The sequence below is a fragment of the Anomaloglossus baeobatrachus genome, chromosome 1 (genome assembly GCF_048569485.1).
Source record: "Anomaloglossus baeobatrachus isolate aAnoBae1 chromosome 1, aAnoBae1.hap1, whole genome shotgun sequence".
Taxonomy (NCBI): domain Eukaryota; kingdom Metazoa; phylum Chordata; class Amphibia; order Anura; family Aromobatidae; genus Anomaloglossus; species Anomaloglossus baeobatrachus.
Window position 1 is genome coordinate 199,508,015 of NC_134353.1, and position 24,197 is coordinate 199,532,211.

Consider the following 24,197-nt stretch of genomic DNA (forward strand, 5'->3'; position numbering starts at 1 on the left):
GGCGCTGCTGAGCAGGAATGCTCGTGGCAGGCAAGGAATGGGAGACTGCCTCAGTCCTTGCCTCAGGAGAGCCACGAGATGTAACAGGTCTGTGCGCACGTCCGAGTGACACGGACACATCTGTTTGCTCCCTGTACGTTTTGTGCTTTTTTCATGTGATGTCGGTCTTCTTTTTTCTTTTTCTGTTTCGTTCTCTCCTTCAGTCCGTCGGTCGGTCTCTCTGTCTTATCTGTCCCTCTCACTGTCTGTCGGTCAGTTCCCCCCCTCTCTCATACTTACCGTTCCCCGATCTCCGGCGCGGCGCTTAACGGCTGTTATAAAAACTCCGGCGGCTTTTACTATTTTGAAAAAGCCGGCCGCCCATTAATCAATCTCGTATTCCCTGCTTTACCCGCCCACCGGCGCCTGTGATTGGTTGCAGTCACTGCACCCAATCACAGCAGCCGGTGGGCGTGTCTATATTGTGCAGTAAAATAAATAAATAATTAAAAAAAACGGCGTGCGGTCCCCCCCATTTTAATACCAGCCAGATAAAGCCATACGGCTGAATGCTGGTATTCTCAGGATGGGGAGCTCCACGTTATGGGGAGCCCCCCAGCCTAACAATATCAGTCAGCAGCCGCCCAGAATTGCCACATACATTATATGCGACAGTTCTGGGACTGTACCCGGCTCTTCCCGATTTGCCCTGGTGCGTTGGCAAATCGGGGTAATAAGGAGTTATTGGCAGCCCATAGCTGCCAATAAGTCCTAGATTAATCATGTCAGGCGTCTCCCCGAGATACCTTCCATGATTAATCTGTAAGTGACAGTTAAAAAACACACACACACACACCCGAAAAAATAATTTATTAGAAATAAAAAACACTAACAAAGTCCCTCATCACCAATTTATTAACCCCGACAAAGCCCTCCATGTCCGGCGTAATCCACGGACCTCCAGCGTCGCTTCCAGCTCTGCTGCATGCAGGTGACAGGAGCAGCAGAATACACCGCCGCTCTTGTCACCTCCACACAGCAACTGAGTTGAGTAGCGCGATCCATAACGTGGAGCTCCCCATCCTGAGAATACCAGCCTTCAGCCGTATGGCTTTATCTGGCTGGTATTAAAATGGGGGGGGACCGCACGCCGGTTTTTTTAATTATTTATTTATTTCTATACTCCATAGTGGCACGCCCACCGGCTGCTGTGATTGGGTGCAGTGAGACACCTGTCACTCAGCGTGGGGGCGTGTCTCACTGCAACCAATCATAGGCGCGGTGGGGGGAGAAAGCAGGGAATACGAGATTGTTTAATGAGCGGCCGGCTTTTTCAAATTAGAAAAAGCCACCGGAGCAGTGTGAACGCCGTGCAGCGCCGGTGATCGGGGATCGGTGAGTATGAGAGAGGGGGGGACACTTCAGTCACTCGGGGGATTAGCGGTCAACGGTGAATCCTTCACAGGTGACCGCTAATCAGTACACGGCACACAGACAGAGCCGCAGCATGACAATGAAGTCGGGTGAAGTTCACCCGAGTTCATTCTCATCCCGCTACTCTGTCTTCCGACATGTAGTAACAACATTTTGCATCACACACGTACATTTCACACGGACAACACACACACGTCAGTTATTTCACTCACGCACACACGGACATTCCACACGCACATACGGCTAGCATACGGGATACACATGCAGGCCACACATACCATATAAACGGACCTAAAAAAACGGAAAACGGACCCGAAAAACAGCCCGTATCACACGTGCATGGTTTTCACGGATGTGTGTTTTAGGCCTAAGGAAGGCTAAAAAGGATCTGCTATACTGTAAAGTCTAAAAATAACCTCCTATGGTGGGGTAAATTGTCTCACTTCTGTGAAAGCTATTCTTCTGAAATGTCAACCAAAAATTCTGACATTTCAATAGAAATAGTGGGCCTATGAAAACACTGTTTTGTCATTGATTTCTTTAAATTAAACTATACTATGGAGGGTTTATTTGGAAAAAATGTAAAGAAAATTAATTATTGCATTGGAGTAGTGCATCGACAGGGGTGCAACTTGCTATTGGGCAAATTGACAACTGATTTGATTTCTTGTTGAGCGTCTACATTTCATTGTGAATAAACATGTTGCGTGACTTTATAAATGTGTCAATGGCCCCTTTCACACGTTAGTGAAAAACCCACACTTTTTCACTGACGTGTTAAAGGTACGTTATGTCCCTCCATTTGCCGTGATTTTGGCACACGTGTGATCTCTGTGTGCTATCTGTGATAATACACGGAGATCAGGCAATTATACTCACCTATTCACGCCTCTGCTCTCCGTGGTGCTGAAATCTCCCGCAATGCTGTGTCCGGCCGCCGCTGTTTCCCCTCTGCAGCTACTTCCAGGTCGGCTGTGCAGTGCATATGTATAGCCAGCCTGGAAGCAGAGACAGCAGCGCCAAAGAGAGCAGCGCTGGAGACGAGTGAGTTTAAAAAACTTTTTATTTTAAATGTACGTGTTTTTCTGGTACGTGTTTCATGGACCACACCATTATGTGGTCCGTGGGACATGAGTGATGCAAGGAAAATTCGACTTATTTCCATGCGGAGCACATGGACACGCGTGTATGCTGCAATGAAACACGTCATTAAGAAATCACTGATGTGTGCAGACCCGTTGATTTTAATGGGTCTTTGTATGTCCGTGATTCTGGTACGTATAAAAACAGTAACATACGTACCAGAATCACTGATGTGTGAAAAGGGCCTAAAACGTGAAAATCCACCAAAAGTCTGGGGCAAGACATATAAAAATTCCCCCCAATTGTGTATGTTACACAATATGTATCAAACTCCAAAGTTATTTCAGGATATCAATGGATTGGGTACATGATGTGATATTATAAGACTTTACTATTTAGGTTGAAGTATTTATCTTAAAAAAAGACTAGGGGTGACAAGATAAGTTTTTTTTATCCTATTCTCACCTGTAAATTAAAGTGCTATGATATTTAACGTGATGTATCCAATTTTTATTTAGATAAGTGCTTATTAAAAATGAAGGGTACAAAGCTTATGCCACAAAGCAAAGCAAAATTTGTATGACAATGACAATTAAAAAGAACGTGTCAGATCATTTTTCTATAGCAAACTGCCCTCAATGTCTTGTAGCGTTTCAGTCACGGTCAGTCCCAATGAATGCATAGATGAAATGAAGCTGGGGACATGCACCCAGATTTGGTACACATGCCCAGGGTTATGATAGTCCGTGCGCAGGCATGGGATTTACTAGGCAATTGTCATGACGTCAGGCAATTAATCAGACTGCGATGGGTGTATAATTTGAAGAGGACCGTGACTGAAAAGCTAAAACACGCCACCCTAATGACTGAAAGTGAAGGTCTCTGATGCCTTCACCTAATGATAAAAAGTGGGGGCGTTTAGATAAATTCTGGGACCTTTTGTTTGAGAGCAGCATGTAGTGATGCATAATTCATCACTAGCAAGACATTGGGGCAGTTTAATATAGAAAAATAATGTGACACGTTCTCTTTAAATATAAAGAGATTACCGCACTCTAAAAGAATTTCATGCAATGGAGTTAGTTTATTTATATAGACAGATGGTGGTCAGTTGAGGGTATAGGGAATAGTAACACAGGGACGCTTCGACCTGTTCGGTCTTTTTCAAAAACGTCGCTCTATTGTGTTGTAGCAAGGGCGCTCCCGTGCCTGTGTCCCAGCTTATCTGTCAGTGACACAAATACAGAAACCACCCAAAATGGAACCAAATACTACAAACATATATTTTCTATTACATTAACCACTGTGAAAATAGGGGCCAATGGCCGAAGAAAGAATTCATGAGTCTTTTAAGAAATGTAACTAATGATGAAGCTTCTCTCTAGGTTAGTTTGGCCTACTGACACCAAGACCTCTCTCCAATACACAAGGGCCCCTTTTTGTTATTATTCATGATGTAGCATTCTAAATCCACAAAACGTTACAAAAGCCAGTTAGAGATTGAAATTTAAATGTAGCAGAAAATCTTATGTAAAGTATGTCTAAAGTGATAATAAATTAGCCTAAAAACATGAATGTACAGTGGAACCTTGCTTAACGGGAACAATCCGTTCTGGGACTGTGCTTGTTAATCAAGGTACTCGTTCAGCAGAGCAAGATTTCCCATAGGAAATCATTGCAATGCTGACGATCCGTTCCACAACTTCTAAAATGTCCCATCCTGGTCCCCTATTCTATCATTCCACACATGCACAAACATGCACAACCACACACACAAACACACACAAACTCACACAAACACACATGCACGCATGCACACACACATATTATATGCTCACCTTACCTTCCGTTCCATCACCGGTCTGCTGGGACTTGCTGTTCTCTGGTACCGGGCCGGGGTGTGTAATGCGTTACCATAACGACGAGGCAGGAACTTCCCGGCCAGAGCGCTGACGTCAAAGGCAGAGCCGCTTGCCTCTGATTGGCCAGCGCTCTGCCTTTCATTAGCGGTGACAGGAAGTTCCTCCCTCGTCGCTATGGATGCAGATACACAGCGTGGACTGGAGCGCAGCAGCGCACTACAGCACCCAGGAGGCCGGCGATGAAACAAAAGGTAAACATATTATGTTATATTATATGCTCCAGTACACTAATTGGACAAACCGTCCCAGGAATATTATTAAATAGTAATTAGTTCAATTATTCCAATTTTTTAAGATTTTTATTTTGTATAAATCAAGACTACATACCACCAACGTGCAGATATATCCATAAGTACTAGACCAGTGGTCGCATATATAAAATACACAGACAATATGTACAATAACCATATACAGTTGTCAAAAAAGTGAAGGTTCACAGAAAATGGGAATAGAGTCAGAGCCCAACTTATCCTTGGGACCATACAGACTGGTTCAGGCAGCGCCACATAGTATGGAAGTAAGGAAGATTTCAATCCTTATAAGTCCAAGGAAGTATATGGGGGAACTCTCCAGCAATTTCCTTTGTATTAATAGAGGTGAGCCTTCAATTTCATAGATTGGATAATCTCCACCTCAAACAGGTTATCTCCACCTCAACGCGTTTCCCCATACAGCACAAACGTATGGTTCATCAGGAGGCTACAAGATAAACACACTAAATCAGCAACCAAGACTTACAATAAGACAGACATTCATTAAACATAAACACCACATGTGGTATGGAGCGTTTGATAGAGTATAATAAAGTACTTGCCCAACGAGATATAGTTGTTAGATATGCAGGTTCATGGCGCCATCAGCAGGGATCCATAGTAGACAGACAATGCTGAAGATGTAACACTACCATAGTCCATAAACATGTGGTGTTTATGTTTAATGAATGTCTGTCTTATTGTAAGTCTTGGTTGCTGATTTAGTGTGTTTATCTTGTAGCCTCCTGATGAACCATACGTTTGTGCTGTATGGGGAAACGCGTTGAGGTGGAGATAACCTGTTTGAGGTGGAGATTATCCAATCTATGAAATTGAAGGCTCACCTCTATTAATACAAAGGAAATTGCTGGAGAGTTCCCCCATATACTTCCTTGGACTTATAAGGATTGAAATCTTCCTTACTTCCATACTATGTGGCGCTGCCTGAACCAGTCTGTATGGTCCCAAGGATAAGTTGGGCTCTGACTCTATTCCCATTTTCTGTGAACCTTCACTTTTTTGACAACTGTATATGGTTATTGTACATATTGTCTGTGTATTTTATATATGCGACCACTGGTCTAGTACTTATGGATATATCTGCACGTTGGTGGTATGTAGTCTTGATTTATACAAAATAAAAATCTTAAAAAATTGGAATAATTGAACTAATTACTATATTATATGCTCACCTTACCTTCCGTTCCATCGCAGGCCTCCTGGGTCTTGTAGTTGGCCGCGAGGACGTCGCGATGTACCCGGGAACTACAAGAACCATGAGGCCGGCGGTGGAACGGAAGGTAAGGTGAGCATAATACTGTATGTGCGTGCGTGTGTGTTTGTGCGTACATGTGTGTGTTTGTGTGGACTGCAAGAGCGGGTAGGAGTGTGGTGGATGGACGAAACCGGAAGTGTGTGCGGTGAGAATTTCGCTCGTACAGCAAAGCTTTCTCGTAAACCGGGTTACAAATTTACAGAAAGCTTTGCTTGTTAAGCGAAATTCTCGTTAAGAGGGTTACTCGTTAAGCGAGGTACCACTGTATTATATATCTGGTTTATAGTTTCTCTTTCTTTTATAATTTCTCTGTCAATATCAGCCAAACCATTAAAACACCTACAAATTACAAATTCAGAAGCTTTTATGACATCTCATTATCTCATTCTAATTCCATACACATTAACCCCTTCAACCCTGGGCAATTTTCTGTTTTGTTTTTTATTCCTTTCTTCCAAGAACCATAACTTTTTTACTTTTCCGTCAATATTGCCATATGAGGGCTTGTTTTTACCCCACAATTTGTGCTTTTGAATTTTACCATGTAATGTACTGGAAAACAGGAAAAACAATTCTGACTGCGGTGAAACTGCAAAAAAAAGTGCAATTCCATAACAGTTTTTTATTTACCATGTTCACGATATGGTTAAACCAACCTGGCATACCGACCTGGCATTATGACTCCCCAGGTCAGTACTATTTCGCAGATACCAAACATGTATAGTTTTATTTTTAAGTGGTAAAAAGAATTCAGAAATTTAAAAAAATAAATAAATAATTTACTTATGACGCCATTTTCCAAGCCCCATAGCGTTCTCATTTTTCAGGATCTGGGGCTCAGTGATGGCTTATTTTTTGCGTCTTGAGTTGGCGGTTTCAGGAAATGTTTTGGTGGCCTGTTAATGCATTTTAATGCAATGTTGTGGCAACCAAAGAAACCCATATTTTTTTCCTTTACTGATCAGATTGATTTAATATTTTGATAGATCGGGCATTTCTGAATGCGACGATACCAAATATGTGTATATTTTTTTTAATTGTTTTATTTTCAATGGGGCAAAAGGGGGGTGATGTGAACTTTTAGATTTTTTTTCCCCATATTTCTAAAATTTTTTTTACATTTTTTATTGATTTTATTAGTCCCCTTAGGAGCCTTGAAGCTTGCACTGTCTGATTGCTTCTGCTGTTCAGAGCGATGCTTCAGCAGCCCTCTCAACAGCAGAAATGCTGATGATCTATGAATGCCGGGTGAATCCACCCACACCTGTTAGCGACATGTGTGGGGAATATTGTGCATTATAGGGACAAACACGACCAAGGGATGTATAGGTACATACTTAGGAAGGGAGTAATTTGGAGCTGGTTCTCTATTTACAATTAAAATAGCTTCCACTCTTGTATGAAATCCTTTTACAAGATTTTGGACATTGACTGTGGGAATTTTTTCCTATTTATCTAACAGTACATTTGTGAGGAAAACCAAAGACAAAAATAATATGGACGTATACTCTGCTGTAACTGAATAAAAGCATAGTGCATATAAATAAAATAGGGTACTTAGTAAACACTGTTTTTGATGAAAAAAAGCAAAAAACAGCAACAAGGTGTACCAAGTTGGGACAGTACCTACACTCTCTAATATTAAAACCTTACCATGGGTCAAAGTAGACCACAATGTGAATAAGGGCTGAGAGTGACTGGATCCAGTTCACTTTTTTATTTTTAGTACATTTGTGAGGGTAGACACTGATATTGAATAAAAGGACCTGGCTCGTAATCTCTGTTCTAGTTCATCCAAAATGTTTTTGATGGTTTTCATGTGAAGTTATTTCACACCAAACTCAACCAACCATGCCGTTATGTACTGAGAACAGTAGTGTAGCAACCGGGGCTACTGAGTGGGTAGTCGCCCCTGGCCCACTTACACTGTGGTGCCCACCCGGAATAACAGCCACTCTTACCTGTATCAGTATGCACAGAAAGCAGATACGGTTAAATTCTGCAGTAGAACATGGAACCATGTCCATCATACTGTGTCAGGGATCTCTGGGGGCATCATACTGTATGGGGGGGGGAGCACTCAGGATAAAATTAAATGTTAAATGGCACTTAAATGCATTATTACATTACATATATTCAGTGTATTGTAAATGTCAAAGGGGCATATGATGAAATATTACTTTCTAGAGAGCAAAATGTGAGTAGTATTACTTTCTACGCCACTTTCTTCAGGCATTATTATCTTCTATGGGGCAAATTTAACATCTAGGGTATTTAAAAGGGGAATTTTATTATGTAATGAGCATTATTACCATGCTATTTCTAGCAGCAGGTCCAGTTATAGGGACAAACCTGGCAAAAGCAGGCTCAGCACTGGTGTGACAGTAAGATGAGTTTTTGTTGGTTGCAAATAGATGGGGACGGTGCTGGAAATGTGAGAAGTCAAATGTGCCTTAGTTGTAAACTGCAGAAAAGTCATGGCTGGAAATGTTGTCACAATGGTCTGGGCTTGACAGAAAAGACGGCAAATGAACAACCTCATTAGAATGAACGTCACCTGGGGGTATACACGTTTATGGGTTGCTTTAATTTTTATAAAAATAAATAACTGTGTAATTGACTTGCTTTTTTCTGAGAACTTTAATCTCAGTCATGCAGGAACAGAAAAGGGACTGCCCCAAACTGTTTCCACATATTCAATTGTCTAAAATGTATTGGTAGGCTAAAACATCTCACTATGACGCCCACAGAGCTGAAAGAAATGAAATGCCCAGTTGAAATGATAAAATCATTTTAAACACATTAAATAGTAATTTTGGTGCAGTGTATCTTCATAATAAAGGGGAAAATATAAACAGAAAACCCCCCAAAACATTTGTATCTGTTATGCACACAAATCAATAGTTGATAAGATCAAAACTTAAATTCCTGAAAGATCTAAGTTCCCTAATAATATTTCTGGGTTCACTTGTGATTGTAGAATAAGGTGAGATAACTTTTCAATGTACAAGAAAACTTTACATATTTACTTTACATATTTTAATAGGTTCAAATTTCCAAAGTAAATGACATGAAATGTTACATAAAATCCCTCTATGTTTACAATGTTCAAGGTTCAAAACTCAAGTACAATTAACTTAGAGCCAATGAAGAATACAGCGCACTCAACATGCTCCTCTATACAAATGGACACCTGATGATTGAAGGTCAGTTCTAATGCACTGTGCTGCTTAGATGACCTCTTGGCTCGTCAATTTATTTTGGACTAATTTAAATGTATGAACAAGAAAGCTGTGGACTATATTTTGAAGGTCAAGATGTATTTTAGTTCATCTCTGACAGTAATAAAACATCCACATTTTAGCTGAAATAATTATGGTTAAAAGCGCACTATATTACATGTACTTAAGAATGAAAAGTAGTACTTACGTATCCACCTATTTGACCTCTGAGACAATTTCATCTAAGTAACTAAAAAGTTTATACGGAATAAAAAAAAACTTTTTTCTGTTAAGTGGATTTTGGAACATAAACATGTCCACTTATGCTATAGTTTAGTATCTCCGGAATAAAAGAAAGGAGGTGGCACTCACCAAGTACAAATCTGCGTTTATTCTTTAAAAAATAGACATTAAAAAGCAGGGAGTCTGGACCCGACGAAGTGGACGTGAGCGCCAAACTGCCGTTGTTGTCTCTGACACCCCCCGCATCCCTCCCTGCTTTTTGATGTCTATTTTTAAAAGAATAAACAAAGATTTTTACTTGATGAGTGCCACCTCCTTTCTTCTTCTATTCCGGAGTTATTACATGTCTTCTAATAGAGTGTTGCATCACAGGTGCTTTTTTTCAGTCTCTATCGTGCCTATTTGTTGCACTGCGTTACTTAAAAATGGATGAGAAGCAGTGAATGTGGTTTTAGTGCCGGACTTTCCTTTCTTTGGATGAACTATAGTTTACGTAGTATACAAATGTCTTACAATTTTCTTGTATTATTAGCATCATAATATCCCACATTGCAATACATAGAAAGTGTATTATTTATGGGACCAGACCACCTTCCTAAATATTCATAGATTTATCTTATAATATAATAATGAACCCCTTTTCATATTTGTGTTTTGTTTTTCCAAGAGCCATAGCTTTTTATTTTTCAGACAATACAGTGGTACAAGGGCTTGCTTTTTTCGGGATGAACTGTAGTTCTGAATAACACCCTTCATTTTACCATATCATGAGCTTAAAAATGGGGGAAAAAAATCCAAGTGGGGTGAAATTGTGAAAAAGAACTGCAATTCTGTCATTGTGAAGAGTGGGGCGGACGCCGGGCCAATGGGACTCCTCCAGAAAGAACGTGAATTTGTGGCCCGCTTCAGACGGGGTGTGCAACACTTACTTGGGTCTTCAGGATAGTGTCCATAACCTCGTATGCTGGTCTTTGTCATAGACGTAGCAAAACCACATGATGTACACAGTCTCTTTACAACATAACAACAAACTCTTTATTTGTTCTTCACCCTTCATGACAGTCATGGCACAGTTCATTTCTGCTTGTTCTCTTCAGGGAGTACTACTTAATGGCCAATCCCTCTACCTGGGACCTAGTCTACCAACTGCCGGGCCTATGTCGCTCTTCTCCGTTCCTTCCTGCTTCCTCGGCAACCCTGGTCCACTCCACTATCTTAAATGGCTTCCAGCCATTCAACCTGTATACGGGCCTGTCAGCGGTACTCTTTACCCCAACGCCCGATGGTTCCTGGACTTTTCCAAGCCCTTTCCGAGGTGAACTGTAGGCTCCGGCCTTCTGGAGTATACCCAGGTTCTGCAACGGACCCTAGTATAGAGCACGTCCTCACTCTAGCAACTCTTCTGCAGAACTCCCTTCCTAGAGACCTGTCTCTAGAACCAACCCTCTGGCCATCTCTTACTTCTCCCTCCTGTGTTCTAAGCTCCCTCTGTAACCTAGAGAACCTAGCTGCACTGTTACATATTTTCACTTACTCTAATACCTATTTTACTAACATTCCTACTTAGTATTCCTCTACTTTACCTTACAATACATCCTATGTCCTAAGCTTGCCTGCCTCATCACACATTGCTAACACATTAATCACACGTAACAGCTTATACTTTACGTTACTATAAAATGCCCATTATCCCTTAGTACCATATAAACATACATTTGTCTTACCAGGCCTCCGCACTAGGTGGCGCCAGGAAAAGAATGGCTACATGATTCTTTAGAGTATGAGCACAGTGATACCGAAGGTTACTAGTTTTTTTATTTTTTTATATATAATATATATATAATAGTGATTTTTTTTTCCTCACAATAGAGCTATGTGAAGATGTTTTATTTTGTATACTGAAATGTAGTTTTCGGTTTTTCCTGCATCGGTTGGGGGACCTGAAGTGACTGAAAAAATGCAAATCTGTTTGTTTGTTTTTTTCATTCAAAGCAGCATTTAAATAGTTAGGGCTGCTTCTCCCTTGCGAATTTCTCGCAGTAGAGCAATGCGAGAAAATCTCGAATTGGAATCGGACACATGTTAGTGAATGATTCAGCTCGCATTTGCGATTTTTTTCTCAGTCCAAATCGGACTGAGAAAAAAATTGCAGCATGTTGCTTTTTTGCGAGTTTCTACTGCGAGTCTCTCCAATGCAAGTCTATGGGAGCGTGTAAATAATCGGATGTCACGGGACGGCACTCACACCATCCTAGTGACATCCGATTTTCTAAATACATTTCTCGCATGTTTCCTAAAACACTGGAAACGAGTGAGGTCTCACAATGTCTGTCAATCACTATTCTCTGTCAGTCGGTCTCTCCATCTCGGTCTCTCTCTCTCTGTCGGTCAGTCTCTCTCTCTGTTGGTCTCTCTCTCTCTGTCCATGTCAGTCTATCCCTCTCCCCCCCCTCTCTCATACTCACCGATCCCCAATCACCAGCGCGGCGCTGCACGGCGTTCACACTGCTCCGGCGGCTTCTCCTCTTTTGAAAAAGCCGGCCGCTCATTATTCAATCTCGTATTCCCTGCTTTACCCGCCCACCGGCACCTATGATTAGTTGCAGTCAGACACACCCCCACGCTGAGTGACAGCTGTCTAACTGCAACCAATCACAGCAGCCGGTGGGCGTGTCTATGGTGTGCAGTAAAATAAATAAATAAATAAAAAAAACGGTGTGCGGTTCCCCCAATTTTAATACCAGCCAGATAAAGCGATACGGCTGAAGGCTGGTATTCTCAGGATGGTGACCGCTAATCTCCTAAGTGACTGAAGTTAGCAGCCCTCTCTCATATACTCACCAATCCCCGATCCCCGGCGCTGCACGGCGTTCACACTGCTCCGGCGGCTTTTACTGTTTTGAAAAACACTGCACCCAATCACAGCAGCCGGTGGGCGTGTCTATACTGTGTAGTGAAATAAATAATTAAATAATTAAAAAAAACGGCGTGCGGTCCCCCCCAATTTTAAAACCAGCCAGATAAAGCCATACGGCTGAAGGCTGGTTTTCTCAGGATGGGGAGCTCCACGTTATGGGGAGCCCCCCAGCCTAACAATATCAGCCAGCAGCCGCCCAGAATGGCCGCTTCTATTAGATGCGACTGTTCTGGGACTGTACCCGGCTCTTCCCGATTTGCCCTGGTGCGTTGGCAATCGGGGTAATAAGGAGTTAATTGCAGCCCATAGCTGCCACTAAATCCTAGATTAATCATTGCAGGCATCTATGAGACACCCCCAATGATTAACCTGTAAATTAAAGTTAATAAATACACACAGTGAAAAAATCCTTTATTTGAAATAATAAACAATAACAAAGACCCTCGTTCACCACTTTATTAAGTACGCAAAAAACCCATCCTTGTCCGACGTAATCCACGGAGGTCCTGCGTCGCTTTCAGCTCTGCTACATGAAGGTGACAGGAGCCGCAGAAGACACCGCCGCTCCTGTCAGCTCCACGCAGCAACTGAGGTGAGTAGCGCGATCAGCTGATGATGTCAGTCAGGTAACTCGCGGACACCGCTGGATCCTCCAACTGTGACAGCAAGTCACCCGAGTGACAGAGATGAAGTCACAGGTGAGTTGCAGTCACGGGGGGAGGTTCCAACTGGCCGCGGGTAACCTGAGTGACAGCAGCGCTAATCGCGCTGCTCACTTCAGTCACTCAGGGGATTAGCGGTCACCGGTGAGTCCTTCACGAGTGACCGCTAATCAGTACGCGACACCCAGACAGAGCCGCGGTATGACAATGAAGTCGGGTGAAGTTCACCCGAGTTCATTCTGATCGTGCAGCTCTGTCTGTGTCTGCTGTCAGTGGCCATTGAGCTCTGCTACATGGCTGTCTGTAGCTGCTGTCAGCGGCCATGTAGCAGAACTGAATGGCAGATGACAGCTGCTGAGAAAAAACAGGATCACACACAGATCACACACGCATTGCACACGCACTGCAATCTTGAGAAAAATCTCAGGATCGCAGTGCAGTTGCATTGCACTCTGACCTAACGTGAACTAAAATCAGCCGAGTTTTTTTCAGCCAACTTGGACCGATTTTACTCGCATAGATGTGTTTCCAGCCTTAAAGGGGTATTCCCGTCTCCAAGATCCTATTACAATATATAATAGGTATAATAATAATATTAGCAAATACCGCCAATTAGAACTGTAGTATAGTTCTTTTGATTCACTTTATCGCTTACTTCATGTTCAGGGCATTGCAGGACCTTAGGGATCCATGGTTATGTCCACACATATAGTCACATTTAGTTAGTTAGTTAGTTAGTTGATAGTGGTTGTAACCATGGATACCTAAGGTCCTGCAATGCCTTGAACATGAGGTAAGCGACATAGAAAATCAGAAGAACTATCCTAGATTTCTAATTGGAGGTATTTGCTAATATTATTATTATTATTACACCTGTAAGAAGGGGGCATAGCTTCATATCTCCTAAATATCAAATTATTTCATCTTTTCCTGACAAGGACAATTTTCTTTTTTGAGTTTTCAATTTTCCTCCCTTTCTTGTAAGAGCTATAAGTTTCTTATTTTTCTCTTCTCATAGACGTATGAGGTCTTGTTTTTTGGAGTTGTTATTTTGTAGGACAATGTTTATTTCTTCATGTCATGCATGGGAAAGTGGGGAAAAAATTCCAAGTGCGCCAATGGGGCCCTTGACTATAATGAAACAGAGTCACAATGTTCTGTTGTGCACCATTTTTGCGCACATACACCTACTGAAGGCGGACACCCAGATGCAGTGTACTATGAAGAGATAACCCATTTTTATATATATATATATATATATATATATATATATATATAACTCTTAAGCCCACTTTACACGTTGCAATTAGTTGTACAATCGCATTTGCGATGTGACACACCCAGGTTGCATACGGGATCTTATGAGATTGCACGTAGGTCGTTCATTTGCTGTCACACGTGCGTTAGTAGTCTATGTTAAATTGATCAATTTTGTGTGCGATCCTTTAGATCATGTGTTCTGTGACGTATGCATTGGGAACCTTTTTTTTTTTTTTTTTTTTTAATTGACTTGCCAAGCGTGTGTAATGTGTAGGGATGCGTTTTTACTATGTCATCTGCCATTCAGCTCTGCTACATGGCCGCTGACAGCAGACACAGACAGCCATGCAGCAGAGCTGAATGGCAGATGACAGCAGACACAGACAGAGCCGCACTGTCAGAATGAACTCGGGTGAACTTCACCCGACTTCATGGTCATGCTGCGGCTCTGTCTGTGTCGCGCCCTGATTAGCGGTCACCTGTGAAGGGCTCACCGGTGACCGCTAATCTCCTAAGTGACTGAAGTTAGCAGCCCTCTCTCATATACTCACCAATCCCCGATCCCCGGCGCTGCACGGCGTTCACACTGCTCCGGCGGCTTTTACTGTTTTGAAAAACACTGCACCCAATCACAGCAGCCGGTGGGCGTGTCTATACTGTGTAGTGAAATAAATAATTAAATAATTAAAAAAAACGGCGTGCGGTCCCCCCCAATTTTAAAACCAGCCAGATAAAGCCATACGGCTGAAGGCTGGTATTCTCAGGATGGGGAGCGCCACGTTATGGGGAGCCCCCCAGCCTAACAATATCAGCCAGCAGCCGCCCAGAATGGCCGCTTCTATTAGATGCGACTGTTCTGGGACTGTACCCGGCTCTTCCCGATTTGCCCTGGTGTGTTGGCAATCGGGGTAATAAGGAGTTAATTGCAGCCCATAGCTGCCACTAAATCCTAGATTAATCATTGCAGGCATCTATGAGACACCCCCAATGATTAACCTGTAAATTAAAGTTAATAAATACACACAGTGAAAAAATCCTTTATTTGAAATAATAAACAATAACAAAGACCCTCGTTCACCACTTTATTAAGTACGCAAAAAACCCATCCTTGTCCGACGTAATCCACGGAGGTCCTGCGTCGCTTTCAGCTCTGCTACATGAAGGTGACAGGAGCAGCAGAAGACACCGCCGCTCCTGTCAGCTCCACGCAGCAACTGAGGTGAGTAGCCAGCTCTTTCCGATTTGCCCTGGTGCGTTGGCAAATCGGGGTAATAAGGAGTTATTGGCAGCCTATAGCTGCCAATAACTCCTAGATTAATCATGTCAGGCGTCTATGAGACACCTTCCATGATTAATCTCTAAATTACAGTAAATAAACACACACACGCCCGAAAAAATACTTTATTAGAAATAAAAAACACAAACATATACCCTGGTTAACCACTTTAATCAGCCCCAAAAAGCCCTCCATGTCCGGCGTAATCCAGGATGCTTCAGCGTCGCTTCCAGCGCTGCTGCATGGAGGTGACCGGAGCTGCAGCAGACACAGCCGCTCCGGTCACCTCCACGCAGCTAATGAAGACAGCCGTGCGATCAGCTGAGCTGTCAGTGAGGTTACCCGCTGTCACTGGATCCAGCGGTGGCCGCCCGAGTCGAGGGTTACTCCAAGGCAACGGGCTTACGAGACTGGGGAGAGTGAGCAGCCATCAAGTTTGATGGAAAGGCTTCTTGGAGGAGTTGAGTGAGGAGGAGGAAAGACAATGAACTCTGTTTTGTCCATGTTAAGATTTACATGGTTAAATGAATGGCGGCATTCACAGCTTCATTTTGTGTTGCCAAAAAGAAAGTGCCTTCAAACAACTCTGTAGATGGAAAAATAAAAAACAAAGTTATGGCTCTTAGGGTATATGCACATGCTCAGATTTTGGTGCAGAAATTTTCTGCACCACAAAACGCACCTTGTGGCAGAAAAATGCACCAAAAAATGCATGCCTTTTTTAGTGCATTTTTGTGCCATGTGTTTTTTTTGGTGTGAAATCAATACCTGGAAGGGCTAAAAAAAACGCAACAACAATTGACATGCTGCAGATTTTTTTCTGCACCCAAAACTGAAAGTAAAAATTAAGCATCATGCGTACAGCATCTCAGAATTCTCATTGGTTTTTCTGGCATAAGGATAGACATGCAGATTTGGGCCACAAAATGCACCAAAAAAATTCATCAAAAACGTCACCGTTCGCACAAGGTCTTAAATACAGGGATGAAAAAAAGGCATAAAAACAAAACACTGGCCAGACATGAAGGGGTTATAAATATATGCAGTTTATATTTGGTAACAGATGGCTTTTAATGTGGCGCTGCATTTCTGCACAGGTAAGTCATTTTTGTCATTTACTGTACTTTTTGTTTGTGTCTTTGTATCTTTAGGACATTGGAGAAACAAAAAGTAAAACAGAAACAAAAAAAAACTGGCTTTCAAAATCATGAGTGCCTGTAGCTGGAGGTTACTGCCAAAAAAATGCAAAAGAGGGGGGTGGAGCTAGCCGATGGAGTGATAAGAAGCAGGGAGACAGAGCTCCCACTTACCTGACAAGATAAGGAGACACAGAGACCGACCTTCAGGAGCAGGAGACAGGCGATGGTGCGCAGGAGAGGGCGGACAGCGGAGGCAGCGGCAGCGGAGACAGAAGAAGCGGGAATTCTCCGTTATTTCAGCTCCCAGACTGGCAGACCAGCAGTCACCTAATCAAGATGGCGGCGGCAGGGAGACACACGCGGCTGCAGGAGGATATGGAGGCCTCACAGGACCTGGATGCCAATACTGGTAGGGATACTGTGCCCCCGACCACTGAGCCCCAAATTCACCAAACGGAGACCCACAGGGAGACCAGCAAACAGGCAAGACAAGCTCCACAAAACACTCCAGACAGGGAAGGCCAGATTCCCAGCACAAAGGCCCTAGAGGCTGCAAATGCAGGAGGGGGGGGAGTGTCACTGTCACTGCCACTGCTGCTGCTGTTGCAGAACTTTCTCATAAGCAATCACATAATAGCATGGCACAGCAGAGTCCTGGAGGGGGGCCCCAACCTCAGCGACATGTCAAACGAGGGAATGGGAGCCCAGCTCTGAATGCAACTCAGAGAGAGGATGACCCTTGGGACTGGAAGGAACACATAAGAGCTATACCAACAAGGGGGAGATGGATTCCCTGCTGGGGGAGCTGAAAGCCTCACACAAACAGGATATGTACAAACTGCAGTCAGAAATTAAGCAAGTGGGTCAGAGGATGACTGAAATAGAAGAAGCACAAGAGCAAATATTCTCCCAAATAGACACTCATCACCAAGTGTTGTCCGATCATTCCTTACAAATACAGGACATTCTAACCCACTTGGATGACATAGAAAATCGTCACCGTCGTAACAATCTTCGCATAAGGGGGCTGAAGGAATCCGTGGAAGCAGCACAGCTGGAGGAATGGGCTTAAAAATACTTCAACAATCTCCTCCAGAGAGATCCAGGGCAGCACATTGATATAGACCTGATTCACGGGGCACTGGGCCCTAAACCGTCAGACCCTGCACGCCCAAGAGATGTAATTTGTAGAATCCATTTCTATACAGAGAAAGAAGCTATCCTCAAGAGCTGCAGGGATAATGGGGCGGGCTCATACCAAGGGACTCCCCTGCTGGTTCTCCCAGATCTGGATGCAGAACCTTACAGCTGCACAGGGCCCTGAGACCATTGCTTTCTGCTCTACGAGACAAAGATATCCCATACAGATGGGGGTACCCTTTCCAGTTGTCAGCAAGGAAAAAGGGGGAAACGGCAACTCTCAAGGGCCTAGGAGATCTTCCATTTTTTTTGGGGACTTTTGAGCTGCCCATGATTAATCTACCAGACTGGCCAACACCGAAAACACTGGCACCTCTTCCTCCAAGAGAGCAGTGGAATCAAGTTCAAACCAAGAGAGGCAGAAGATCCTCACAGTCTGGCTATCGCTGATGTGACTTGTGTGGCCAAGTTTGGTTGATGGAGTTGAAAAGGTGGATCAGGGTCATCCCCTTATATTTTTTTTTTCCCGCAATATGCTCACCGATGTTGACCTTACACTTGTTATTTGTCTCTCCAACAGAGAGATAACACTTAATACACTTGTCTTCTCCTGTTTATTGAGAGCTCATATTATATCAGAATTTCGTTCCAATCATTACTTGAGCTCCTATTTTCAAGATGCTGTTTCCTGACTGATATGTTGTTATATAAGGATGTTCTATTAGTCTCTGTGTCCGATATAATTTCAAATTGGGGTGTCTCTGGCCTTCCCATTCACAATGTGCCTGGGTGGGAGGAATTTTAGATACCCCATAGTATGTGCGCTGGTCCGGGAGGCGGGGGCTCCAACCTGTTGCTGGAGGTTTCTCTCACCTCTTCTAGGGTTGCAGCATTTTGCTGTACTTGACAAAAGTCAATATAGTTGTTTGAGAATTTTTTTCTTGAACTAATCCACGGGTTAACATTTCTCTTCCTTTGTTAACCTCTACTTTCTCTTCTTTCACTACCTTTTTTTCTCCTCTTCTTCCTCTTCACACTTTTACTAAATATTCTCTATACCATGGTGTCACACGTAACCTTCTGCACGTATAATGCTAAGGGCTTAAACAAGCCGGAAAAAAGGAGCCAGATCATGTACCGTTTTCATAAACAGAATATTAAAATTGTTATGTTACAGGAGACACACTTCAGATCAGGTGGTGTTCCCAGCTGTAAAACAAAAAAACTATCCAACATGGTTCCATTGCCCCCACCCAGACCGTAAGGCATGTGGGGTCTCGGTGGCTTTCCATTGGTCCTTTCAACCTGAAGTAGTTAATTCTTGCTTCGGCTTGGATGGACGCTATCTCTTACTTAAGATATCTCTTTTAGGCAGTATTTATACCATCGCTAATGTTTATTTTCCAAACCAGGGACAGGTGGCGTTCGCTTTAGAGGTATTTGAGAAACTCTCAGAATTTGCCGGCGGTTCCCGTATCATCCTAGGTGGGGACTTCAACATAATCCTGGACCCAGCAGTGGACTCGTCTTCGGGTAGGTCAGCTGTCCCTCACTCTGCGATACGTAGACTTAAAAAGGAGTTGGTGTCTCTTAGACTGGTAGATCTTTGGAGGATCCTGCACCCTGGAGTCAGGGACTATAGTTTTCATTCACTAGCACATAATAGTTACACGAGAATAGATTATTTATTTATTTCCCATGATCTATTAGACAATACCCCAAAATGTTCATTGGACACCTTTTTGTGGTCAGATCATGCGCCAGTATATGGAGAGGTGGGAATGTTAGATAGAAGTGGTTCGGGATATACTTGGAGACTTAATGACAACTTACTGAAAAATGATGCGTGCCTGGAAGAGATCCACACAGCAATTGCAAACTTCAGGGCCGACCATGCGATGGACCCGACACCTGACCCAATAAAGTGGGAATCCCTGAAGTGTGTAATTAGAGGCATTTGTATCTCTCATGGTTCCAGACTTAAGAGGGAAAGGGCGATAGAGTTAAAGGAATTATTATCACAACTGGGTCTGAAAGAAACATTAAATAAAAATACACCAAATGATGTCCTCAAAGCGGAGATATCTACTTTGCAACACCAAATCCTATACATCTTAGAACAAAAATCCTTGTGCTCCAGAGACAAAGCTCGGAAAAATTTCTTTGAATTTGGAGACAAAAGTGGAAGACTGCTTGCCCAGACTCTATATCCCAGACAGGCTCAGCCTCCAATCCTTACTCTCAACACAAAGTCGGGGACCCAGATCCATTCCACATCTGACATCCTAGATGAATTCAAGAAATACTATGCATCATTATATAACATACCATCACAACATACGTCAGATGCTGTAAATTTTGACCGGGACACGCGAGATTACATACGAGAAAATAACCCAGGTAGGTTAGGGGTGGAAGATGCACAGGAGTTGGATGCTGACTTTACGGAATCCGAACTTAAATAAGTCATCAGTGCTCTCAAAGTAGGGAAGAGTCCAGGTCCAGATGGTCTCACTCCTCAGTTTTATAAACTATGTGGTGAGGCATGTGGATATCTGATGCTGAAAGCCTATAATTCTATATCTAAAACATGTGGCTTTCCTAAACAATCTCTCCAAGCCCGGATATCGGTTATTCCCAAGCCAGGGAGGGATCCCTTAATATGTGCAAACTACAGACCAATATCGCTTATTAACATTGATGTTAAACTATACTGCAAAATGATTACACTTTGCCTACACCCATACATCCCAAAACTAATTCACAAGGATCAGGTGGGTTTTTTCCCCGGGAGGGAGGCTTGGGACAACACCATTAGAACCATGTCTTTGATTTTATGGACTAGAAAGCAAAAAATCCCTGCTTGCCTTTTAACGGTAGATGCTGAAAAAGCATTCGATAGGGTTCGTTGGGGTTTCCTTGATGCCTCACTCCAGGGGATAGGGATTCGCTCTCGGCTGAGAAATTGGATAATGGCACTATACCAAGTTCCCACAGCTCAGGTGAGCATAAATGGTCGCTTGTCCAGCCCACTTGAGATTAGAAACGGCACCAGACAGGGGTGCCCATTGTCCCCATACTTATACATCATAGTGATGGAGTTTTTAGCAAACGCCATTAGGAGAAATCCTTCTATCAGTGGAGTACAAGTGGGTCCCTGTTCCCATAAGATGGCTGTGTTTGCAGACGATCTACTGCTCTATGTTACTCAACCCAGGATAAGCTTACAGGCTGTTCTGGTGGAGTTTGAGAAATTTGGTAGACTATCCAATTTTAAGGTCAACCTCCAGAAAACGGAGATATTAAATGTGTCACTCTCTACTGAAGAAGAGAGAACACTTAAACCTTCCTTCCCATTTAAATGGAGTAGTAGCTTTATTAAATACCTAGGGATTAAAATAGCAGCAGACCCCCAAAACATATATGATCTAAATTTTACAGACCTTTTGCAATCCATCCAGAGGGATCTCACAAATTGGCACAACCTCCCAATCTCTTGGTTCGGTAGAATTAACACTATAAAAATGGATATTTTACCCAGAGTTTTATATTTATTTCAGACGATCCCGTACAATTTGGGAGAGCCCTTCTTCCTTAAATTAAAAAGGATGATACGGCATTTTGCCTGGCAGGTATCAAATCTCGCCTGAAACATTCTCTAGTAATATGCTCCCAGTGGGAGGGAGGGACGGGACTACCTGACTTTAAAGCATACCATGTGGCGGCAGTTGGAAACTGCATTCTAGATCTACTACATAATAAAGAGAATAAACTATGGGTAGAAATGGAACATACTTTGGCTCCAGCTAGCGCATTAGGAATTTATTGGTTGTCCTCCGGTGATCATTTATCGAACATAGAACTGACTCCATTACTCCTCTCCCTAACTTGCGCATGGCGCACCATCAATAGAAGATACGGCTTGACCAAAAATCCGGGACCTCTGACGCCTCTGGTGGGTAATCCTCAGTTCCCCTGTTGGCTGCACGAGCTCCACCCCAGTCAAATTTCTGTTTACAAAATGGGAATTCCCCGTGTTAGAGATGTAGTGTCCTCCACAGCTTGTAGAACATTGAACTCCCTATTGGGCGATAGAAGGACGGAACCGTGACACTGGTTTCTTTATCTTCAACTTCGAATCTACGTGGATTCCTTGACACCGGGGTTGAGATGTGACGAGGAAATGACCCATTTTGAAAGGTTATGTATTGCTCAGGAGACACCAACTCATGTTATCTCTACAATCTATAAAATAGTGTCGCTACAGAGTGGGGGAGGGGGCCTGCCTGGATACGTAGACCAGTGGCATAGAGAGTTGGGTCGTGTTTTACCTGAAAAAATTTGGAACAAAACTTTTACTTTAACACACAAATTAACAGTATCTAGTGGGATACAAGAACTAAATTATAAAATTTTATCCAGATGGTATAGAACGCCAGACAAACTCAATAAGATTTTTCCAGAGGTTGCCGACGAGTGTTGGAGGTGTCGGGGATCATCAGGGACAGTGCTACACATTTGGTGGACATGCATAGTGATTAGAAAACTGTGGGATGGGGGGGCGTGTCCTTGACATGGCGGCGTGAGGACGCTGGTTTACAGAGCTCCTGCGCCCGCAGCTAATCTTCTTCAGATCCCGCTTACCCAGGATGGCCCCTAAGAAGAGACTGGGTGCCGGGCCCGCTCCCGCTCCTTTCCCGGTGGCAAGTCTGAGGCCCCAGGGAAGCTTGACAAAGTTTCTGACGGCGGCGGGACCCGAGCCTCCACTGTCGGCCCGGAGGAAGATGGGCAAGCCCGCAGCGTCCTCCAGCAGGGGATCTCCCAGGAACTGCTCGGCACTCCCCTACAGCTCGCGACGCAGCACGCGAGATCAGCACTGGTGAGCAATGGGGGACAGAGTCGGCGGTGAGACCAGAGGGAGTGGGCCCAGGCATGGAGGGCTGGAGGAGGGGGGGGAACAGCTCAGTCTGCCTCACAGCACGCAGCTGTAGATGAAGCAGGGACCCCGGGCATGGAGGGAGCACTGGACCCGGGTGTGCCTGCCATACTCCGCACGCAGGGGACCCCTCCATCCCCGGGGCACACAGAATCCCTATCCTTATCACATGCCCTGCCCTCGGGCCCTCCACAGGAGGACATACATGCCCTGAGAGAACTCATTCTGGCCCTCCCCAGCAAGAAAGACCTGGAGGAAGTGGTAGCCAGAATTGAATCTTCCCAGCAGATGGCGCTGTCTACCCTAACGGAGGAGATGGGAGTGCTGGAGGACAGAATTGAGGCTACGGAACAGGCTTAGGCGTCCCTGGAGAGTAGAATGGAGAGGATTGAAAGAGACTGTGAATCTTCCAATGCCCGTTTCAGAGATATTGCCTTGCTTCTGGACGATCAGGAGAACAGAAGCAGAAGAAACAATATCAGGCTGAAGGGTATACCTGAGGACTGGCCCCAGGATCTCCTGCGCACTAATGTCCTAACCATCTTCAATCGGGTCACCGATCGACCTCGGGAGGCTACCTACCTCTTTGATAGAATTCACAGAGTCGCAAGGCCGGGCCCCAGATCTGCCTCCTCCTCTAGGGATGTGTTATGTCGCTTGCGTTATTATGGAGACAGAGAAAGGATCCTACAGGGAGCTTGGGCACACGGCCCGGTGGAGCTGGATGGGGTCATGGTGAAGCTTTTTCCAGATGTCTCCAGTCGTACACTATACATGAGACGCCTGCTTCACCCTCTCCTGCTCAGCATCAAAGAAGCACATGCCTCATACAGATGGGGCCACCCCTTTCACTTGATTGTACGCAAGGGGGACTCTGTGTTCTTGTTAAGGAGGCACTCGGAGCTTCCGGATCTCTTTGCCTTCCTGGGAATACCAGACTGATCAATTCCAGATTGGATGGAGTGGGAACCCCAGGCACCCATGGGGCAGCGGAGGAGGAGTGTTGCCCGTTGTACCCAGGGTGGGGAAACTTGAGAGGCAAGGCACACAGCGGGAGTTGCCGGGCTGGAGGCGAGCCTCCGGAGGAGGTGCTGTTGGCGTGAGACGGAGTTAAGGAGCTGGGAGTTGGGAGGTTCGTCCACGCCTCCACGTCCTCGAAGCAAGTGCCCTAGCCATGAAACCAGGTTGTTCGGACATAGTATATTGACTTATATATATGAACACAGTGTATTGCCTTAAGTATATGCCAATTTCATTTTCATGGTAATGGCTTGCAAGAGGTGGGGTGGGGGTAATGCTCCCTTTTATTTTGCTTGTCCTGGGTGGGGGGGTTCGGGGGAGGATAGTTGGTTGACCCTCCCCGGTTGTTGGGGAATGGGGTCACTTAGTATCAATAAGTGGGGCGCGGGCCAGCGCTCTGGCCACGTCAGTTCTTGTCCCTACTTTTTCCTAAGCAGT

The 24,197-nt window shown here is 44.1% G+C and overlaps 1 long non-coding RNA gene across 1 annotated transcript in view; it reads left to right on the forward strand.

The window, feature by feature from the left end:
* Positions 1-19,983, forward strand: part of LOC142291136 (uncharacterized) — a 42,737-nt gene extending 22,754 nt beyond the window's left edge. Inside the window, exons 2-3 of the long non-coding RNA XR_012750444.1 lie at positions 9,059-9,151; positions 16,676-19,983. This is a non-coding gene — a long non-coding RNA (uncharacterized LOC142291136). The remainder of the gene's footprint in view (positions 1-9,058; positions 9,152-16,675) is intronic.
* The last annotated feature ends 4,214 nt before the right edge of the window (positions 19,984-24,197 follow it).